Below are 9,162 nucleotides of genomic sequence, written 5' to 3'. Positions count from 1 at the left end.
TTCTGTAAGAAAAAAACCTTTTTGTAATGCACATCAACTACATCTCTCAACCACGAAAGTGCACATAAATTAATCACCTAAACTTGATTTTTGTGTTTGTACTATTGAAAATACATTGATATGTCTAATGATATAGTTATTCATTTATTAATCGCTCAATATACGTGTTCCAATTTCTTGGATACGGAAGAAAAATGGCATTAGAATGTACGATTCTATAGATTATATGTTCATAATAGTTCAATCCTTTGAGCTACATGTTGAATTTTCTTGAAATTCATCTGACCCATAATTTTGATTTGGGTACTAAGATTAGTATCATATTTTGGTAATCTTTAACTTTTTTAAGTTTATAAATAATGTTAATATAAAAATGGATTCATTTGCATATGTTTTAATCTGTGAGTTTTTGAATTGGTGGCATGTGAGTGGCATTATATATCAATATTTTGATATATATAAGACAATATAAACAGAGAACTTAATTATTATTTTTATTCTCTAAGCACCACAATGCAATTTCTTGCTTAAACTCTTGATTTACCACATAGTTGGGACTTATATATAAAAACAAGAAGCAAGTTGAAGCTCTCAATTGGTTGTTGGAGGTGATTACTTTGCACATAATATAAAGAAGTAATTATTATATTATGCAGTATTGTACAGTAAAATTTAGGGAAAGTTTCACATATATCCACTTAAAAATAGTCTAATTATTTTTCATAGATATAGTTTGATAATTACAATTAATTGCTACATGTTATATGGAGAAGAGAGGCGAGAGAGATTGAAAGAGAAAGGAGATAGGCAAGAGAGAAGAGAAAAGAGTGGGAGAAAAGTGAATTGTATATGTATATCAGTTAAATAATCATATATTATACATATGTATTTGTATATATGGCAAGCAAGAGCGGGAGAGGGAGGAGAGTGGCGAGCGAGAGAGGACAGAGAGTGAGAGAGAGGTGAATTGTATATGTATATAATTGTATATTATACGTATACATTTGTATGTAGAGCAAGAAGGATTGGGAGAGGGAGAAGAAAGGCGAGTGAGATTGGGAGAAGAGAGGCGAGCGAGAGTGGCAGAGAAGTGAAGTATATGTATATAGGTTAAATAGTTGTATATTATACATATGTATTTGTATATTCTTGTCAATTATACATATATTTATACGTGACTAATTATACAAATTCAAAGGTCAACCCACGTAATTAATATATAATAGTCGTAAGTGATAATTATATTAAATTATAACTATAATAAATAATTAAATAGTATAAATTTACTTTATTACGTAATTTTATCAATTTTTTATTATAGTCATACACGGGCATCCTCCATCTAATATATATATATATGTATATATATATATATATATCACAATAAGCATAGAGGTCACCGTTAACATGTGTGGTTGATGGAACTAAGTCTGAATTCGAGGGTACTTCCGTCATCCACGCAACTGCTTCTCCACGTGTCCTCATGGTTGTCTTGCCAGCTTACCGACCAAGGACTTTGTTGGTATTTCATGAGTTTTAACGCTTATTGTACTTGGTTATTTAGTGAAGTTGCCTTTTTTCTTGGACCAAAAAGCTGTTTCACTTTCAATTTTTTTCACTATACCTTATGAAATATACTTGCACACATTCTCAGAATATGTAGATACCTTTTTATATCCTCCACACACAGTATTGCTTTTTTCTGACTTGTGGGCCTGACCTTATTCTTTTCTTTTAATTTGGCTTTGACAATTTTATTTTCTTTTTTTCCTACTTACTATTTTTTGACTAAATATATTATACTATCCTGCCTATTGTTTTGCATTTTGATGGTAATAAATGATTAGTATTACACTATATTGTGAAGTCTGGAACTAGGTACCTCTTTGTTACTATGTTTATTCCTAATAACCAAGAGCATTTATGCTATTTCTATAATCTTTTATGTTTTTATTCTTATTTTTACTTTTTAATCATGATCACTATCATTTAAAATATTTAAATTTTAAAAATATTAAAAAATTAATTCATTTTTGAAATTCTATCGATGTCACATGAATTGGGACCAAAGAAGTAAGACATATAATTTGATTGATAATGACATTTAAAACACTAAAATTCACCATAATTAATAACTTAAAATAATTTTTAAAAAAACAAAAGAAATATGATTGACTCTTAAAATTTTATTTGTGTTGTGTAAATTGGGACACACAAAGTAATATATATTTTTTAAAAAATTTCGTAAAAATTATTATAAATCACAATAATAAAAACTTAAAACATTTAAAAATCATATTTTTCTTGGATAATTATCAAAATTTTAATTGTCACATAAATTAAATCAAAAAGTAATATATATTGGGTTTGTAACGGATTCCATATCTAGTATAGATATAGATGAGACATCCACAACTAATATTTTAGAATTTGACGAGAAAAACAAAATAACTTTAACATTTCTAATCACGAGAAAATTTAGTATTAACAGTTAAGAAGGAGAAAAAGCATGATACACTTTTCAATTTTGAGATCTAGAGTTACCTTTCATAGTGAAAGTGCTCACATATACCACAGTTAAAAGGTGGTTGATATACTCTTTTCGTTTAACGAAAGTCAAAAGATCAATTCTAATTTATTTATTTTTTTTAAAAAAAAAAAAAATATATATATATATATATATATAGACAGAAGAGTGACGATCAAGGATAGTTTTATAAATTTACACTGCCATATCAACGTTCTAGAATCATATGTCTTCTTTCTCTAACATGAAAAAACATGCAGCCCTCGGCATCGATGGCGTATGGAGCATACAATCAATGGGTTCTCTTCAAACTGAATTCAAGTATAGATTATATGTGGAAGTCACTAAAATTTCAAAAAATAAATTGAATTTTGAGAAGAGATGCATTCAGTTGCAAGAACATAAATGTTGACTCTGTCAAATTTAAATTTTGATTCGTTTCAGTTCTCCGTTATTTGCAGATGCAGAATGTGAAGAAAAGGACGACCAATGTTATTTTGGTAATTTCCCACCAACATATCACGTTCTAGAATTCTCTTCATCTTGTCAGATATACTGTATTAAGTTATACGTATGATTTTTTTTACGGTTTTATCCAATTCTTTTTCAAGCTGAAGTTGGGTATCCATCTTTGTCTCTTTTGTGCTCAAACTGGGTAGTATTCATGTTTACTATTGATGATAGTACCTATAACTTCAAGAGTAATGTCAGAATCGTGGAAGAAAAGGTAAATGTGCACTTCTATGAATAAATCATAATAATAAATGTATTGACTACATTCATCTACTTTACCTTCTTTGCATTTCACACCTACATTCATGCCAGGATTTGGATGCAGATTTAGAGGTCAGGTTGTTCATTACATAAATTTATGATTGAAAAGAAAGTATTCGAGCGCTATAAATGTATATTACTCATATAAATAATATTATGCTCATAAAACCACAATACAAATGTCAGGATCAATGTTTCACATGCTGCCTGTTCTTGGCGGCAGGTGCATTTCCATTTCTATGGAACAAGTCCAGTGTTTCACATGCCACCTCCATCTTCTATTATCATTCAGATTAGCAGTACCTTCTAATTGATCTGCTCTGCTATTTTATATATATATATATGCTTGAAACCAAAATTTATATTATATAGATGAACCCTTCTTATCTATCTTCAACACAAATCAAAACTTACAACATAATAAAATTGCAAGATTACAATTGAAAATAAAATGAATAAATTAATTTCTTTAGGCTGAGGCGCGGATATCTCGCTTTCTTTAAGGAAATTCAAGCCTACTGCAATAAATGTTTTCATCGGTTCCGGTAGTAGTCCTCTTTGACTTGTCCCCTCCAGGATACAACAACATTCACAAAGTATAACTCAACAACTCTGGACAAGAGTTGAGTCCAAAGCTCCACAAAAGAAAACACCTCCCTTCAACTAATAAGAACTCTCTTTTAGGCTAACTCTTTCACTTTTTGTTTTCTCTTGTGTTTTATGTGTACCAAACCAAATGAAGACCACCACTATTTATACTACAAGAAGTCTTCCTAGCAATGAATAGGAAGATAATGGAGGTAGTAAATAGTGAAGATAATGACCTTAGGAGTATCATAGGTTACAATAGGAGTTGCATATGTTACAAAGAGTAATGGAGGAATTAAGAATCAAATAAAGTGATGGATAACCAATGTTAATAGATGATGTAGAAGTTATCCATTCCAATGTTTATTAGAATGTTTTTATCTCATGATGAATTCAGCCAATAAAGTCAAAAGTAATGGCATTACATGGCTACCAAGTCAAAGATGAATAGCAAAATTAAATTAATAGTTTAAAACACAAATGCCTATCAATAGTCATTCTTATAACTCCAAAATAAAGTAATTTAATATGTTAAATATTACTATTAAAATGCTAATAACCTAACAGAACACGTGTTATTATTTAACAAAACCTTTAAATGTAATTGTTTTCCTTATGTCTCGAGGAGTCGAAAAAAGGATACTGGCATATACCACTTGCCTTATAACTTGAATCTGAAGAGGAAAGGGGTTGTGCATTAGGCATGCCAATTCTCTTATAGCAAATGTAATTTTACCAGTGTAAACATATGTAAGTGCGTTTTACCAAAGAAAAAGCAAATAGATACACAAATTGCCTTTTGTGAAATCTGATATTAGCCAAGGGGCCTAAGTGCCAAATTTGGCTCAAATATCCTCCAAAAATCCCATGTACATATGGAAAATATCATCTTCTCAATCTTATTGATCCCTATTCTTTATTCTTGTTGTTTAGCTAAAACAGTGAAATATCAAATATGACGGTGTAAATAGCCTTAGGATTCATGAGATATTTGAACTCAAAGACTTTGGACTCGCTGTATTTTCAAAACTTCCCCTTCCCAACCCTCGACTACTTATAAATTGATTTGTCATGTACACCTATCGGTTCGTTCTTCTGTTTTGTTTTATAGGCAATATTGCGTGACATAATAGTTGGAGCCTCTTTAGTCTGCAAATTAATTTATGTATAGGAGTGTTATGGAGAATCTTGATTGATAGCCACGTTGAAAAGATCATAATGACATACATGAGATATGTGGAATATCATTGCTTAGAGAATATGTCCTATATCATTAAAATTTCACTGTTTATCTCATGTATGTTTGTACAGTTAATGAATTGCATCTGTGGAGTTATTTTCTTGTTTCTGAAGTTGGAAAACTTCTATGGAGCGTTCAAATTTGTTTGATTTAACCTTGGATTTGATGTTGTTCTATACAATGGCTTATCCAGGATTTAAAGGTGGCTGATCCAGGATTTAAAGGTGGCTGATCCAGGCTGAAAAAATTTAAAAACAAGCGGGATTTAAACCCTCGCCGGTGGGTTCGCGCGTCTCTTATTGCCGAGGTTTAAACCAGCTCACCCACAACTGCTTTTGTTCTATGGATGCTCATTTAAATTATAATAAAATATGTATCATATTATATATATATATATATATATATATATAAAAAAATTTCGAAAATCAATGAGTGCTGAAGCATCCGCGTCTGACTTACTGGGTCCGCCCCTGGTTCTATACTTAAATTGTTGCTGAAATGTAACAACAATTACACTACATTATTTCAATGACAAATAAAATAATCTTGGAGGGAGAAAATAATGGCGCTCACTATGTTTTCTGTGTGTTTAGTAGTTTGCATTGCATTAGGTATTTAGACATCAAAGTGAGTACAATATATCATTTTTCTCTCCATTTCTTTTGGCTCCACATTATTCAAGATTTAGATTTCCCTCTTTGATTTCATTTTTATTTAATATTTTATATACTATAAAGTGATGAGTCAGTTATTTTTTCGACTCATTCAAGTGTGGAACTAGCGAGGGAAAATTATCATTTCGCTCAATCCCATAAGTTATGCATCATCTTTTTAGTTTTTCTGCTCCACTTATGGTGTCTCACAACTTCACACCCTTAGCACCAACGATTCAGTTAAGGTTCATATCTAATCTCTGATCACGAAATGACGTAGTAACATTTCGAAGAGAATCAACAACCATATCTCCTTTCGGTGATTACAGCATGACCTCTTTCAGTGCCTTCACTGCAGGTGGCAATACAGCTACAACCATAGGTAATAGATGCCCATATTTGACCCGATTACTTAATGTGTAGTTCTCTGCAGAGATTTAATTGATACATGGCCATTGTAAATCGTGGCTATGCAAGACCATCATTTGGACTACTGTTATTGCAGCTTTTTCAATATCAATACAATGCACAAGGTCAGTAGTATAAATCTTTGGTTATGATCTGTTTCTTTCTACTTCCACTAAACTCGACTCTTTCATCTCTTTTTCCTGTTTTACTTCTCCTTCTTCACACTTTCATTTCCTCTTTTTCTTTGATTTAAGCATTTTCTTATATACTTGCTATATGTAATTGTAGATACAAGTTAAGTTGGAGAAGAATCCTTTAACTACTTAGAGGTGAAGATATATAAGAGAAGTATTTCAAATGCTCATTTGTATTCCATATAACCAAGGTACGAGAGTCTATTATATTGGTTCAGCTATAGTTTCTTCAAATTCATGGCTGCCATGCCATGCCCATGTTTAAATGTTGTGCCTTTTTGTTAAGTTATCAACTTTACTAAGTTGCAACAACTAATTTGACTAAATCTTGCTGAGATAGAAAATTTAGCATAGGAATAAAAATATGACATGGGAAGTTTCTACTCAGAATTTCATATTGTGACATGTTTAACACGATCATTCTGTTGAAGTTTCATGATCTTCCTGATTACAATATATTTTGTGCAGAAGGTAATCTACAATAAAGGTTCCAACTTATACAATAGGAGTTGCATGTAGCGAGAAGATTAGGAAGGAAACAATCCACTGTGTTTTAACTTTTAGTTAGCTCATAGCGTTGAAACATGTTTTTCTCACTCAAGGAGTTATTAGTTGTGATGGAACAACTTGAGCATCACAAAGGAGAAGAGGTCCCTGAAAGTGTACTTTTCCAACTTTGTCATGTCATATATTGAACATTTAACACATGAATAAGTTTCTTATGTCTACACATATATTCAGTACTAAACGACATATAATTTCTTAATTCACAGAGGAACTATGGTTCTGTTGAAAAACCGATAATTTTATGAAGTCATAGCTTGAAAGTAACTTAAGTTTCTGTGAAGTATATATTATCAGGAATTGCTGGAACATGTCTACTTGGGTAAGCCAATGTGTCTTTTAACCTTAAAACTGCTCTGCTGATTTAAAGTTCTCTCATACTTCATTCATCAATTGTTTCTAATTAACTGCAAGCTTCAGTTGGACATTTTTTTACGAGAATTTGAGTCTTATAGGAAGATTTAATACTGCACACACTGCTGCTAGGAACAACATAGTAATTATATTTTGAATTTCATTAGCAAAGTTATAATGGTACTATTTAATTAATTAGCTGAAATCGGATTGTATGCTGTTAGATTTCTACAATAATTTCAGGGCATATATCATGCTGCAATTAAATTTAGAGGACTCGATGTTGATATCAATTTCAATGACAGTGATGATTACCATGATCTAAAGCAGGTGTTGGGGATAAACGACCATTGATTTATTTAAGTATGAAAGCTTTTTTCACGCTTAAAAAATTGAATTTGGTTCATTATTAGTGTCTTGTGACTGGTATGTATATGTCGAGCATCTCAAAGGATGTCAGAGCACTGAATTATCTTAGATAAATTTCAAAATACTGTGGAGCCAAACTGTACAAATGTGCATGATGGGAGGCCCGGAAGGGGCAGTAGCGAAGACGGAAGTGAGATAACACTTATCCCTCCCTATAGCATATGCATATCCTATATGGTCTTTTGTTTTTATCTTGCTTCGAATGTTATTTCAAATGAAATGTGACTATCATTCCACGGAATAGTAACACAATAAAAAAGATTTTCCCATTCAATGTCATTTGGCAATGATGATGATGAATCATGGAGGTAACTTCACGGTTGAACAGTATGTCAGGCTTTGTTGTGAAGACATATTGCGAGTTCATTACTTTATCTTCTCCTCGGGTTCAGTTCAAAATGTACAGAGGTTGTTGATATACTTAAGCCGAACCTATGACAAATTTATTTATCATAATATCAAGCTCAAAACAGCAAGATGTCTAATTTCATTTGTGAAATGCAAGAGTTGAATAACTTGTATTATATACAAGAACAAATAACTATCGGAATAACTAATGAAGTTACTACTATAATATAATGTTACGTTCAGAAATTTCAGTAGAGGCTTGTGATATTTTTGCTTCAACTGTATGTTCGTCGGTTCTTTTCCATTTATTGTTGCTTTAGTAAGTAGTAAGCTATATAACAGTGGAATTAATTCTCTGATAAACAGAAGCTTATATACACCCACAATTTTCTTTCCGATATGAAGCTTATAAGTTGTCTGAAGGTTGTATAATGGAGATAATAACAGAAAATTAGAGAAACTAAGAAAAAGCGATTATTGGAAACACTGCAAAATATAATTGTTGGGCCTGTCACCTGTGTTGAGCACAGATCATACCTTAGATATGATCCTCCAACAAACGAGTATATTTAATCATTTTTATTTTGACTTTTTTGATTCAATAACTAATTTGAATTTTAGTTAAATATCTCCTTTATAGATATATTTGTTTATCGTTAATCGAGTTTTCTATTCTTTATCTCATTTTGTTTCTTTCATTCTCTAGTAAAAATACAGTAAAATCTCTATAAATCAATATTCGGTAAATTAATAATCTCTCTAAAGTAATATTTTTCTCCGATCCTAACTTGGACCAATGAAAAAAATCACAAATTTCAATAAGATAATAAGATAATAAATTTTCAGAAGACCCCTATGTAAATATATGACTCATTATTATTACAAATTAATAATTGTTTGAAAGTACAAATATATCTATGACAATTTAGTGGAATATGATTCTATTGTATTCTATTTTTTCTTAAAATTTTAATTTTAGTTGAAGCTCATCTATAACTTTTCTTATTGCATCCAAAAGCTCCGATGTTGTCTTTTTAAAATGTACCATAAAATTATAAAGAGTTCTTGATGTGATAAGTGCTT

At 30.9% G+C, this 9,162-nt stretch overlaps 1 long non-coding RNA gene across 1 annotated transcript; it reads left to right on the top strand.

The window, feature by feature from the left end:
* The first annotated feature begins 5,107 nt into the window (after nucleotides 1-5,107).
* Nucleotides 5,108-8,366, top strand: LOC138337643 (uncharacterized). Its single transcript, XR_011211023.1, has 3 exons — nucleotides 5,108-6,315; nucleotides 6,479-6,575; nucleotides 6,853-8,366. It is a non-coding gene; the product is annotated as an uncharacterized lncRNA (long non-coding RNA).
* Nucleotides 8,367-9,162: the final 796 nt, after the last annotated feature.

Source organism: Solanum lycopersicum, chromosome 8 (assembly GCF_036512215.1).
Source record: "Solanum lycopersicum chromosome 8, SLM_r2.1".
Taxonomy (NCBI): Eukaryota; Viridiplantae; Streptophyta; class Magnoliopsida; order Solanales; family Solanaceae; genus Solanum; species Solanum lycopersicum.
Note: the sequence above shows the minus strand (reverse complement) of the source record. Positions and strands in the feature narration are given on the sequence as shown.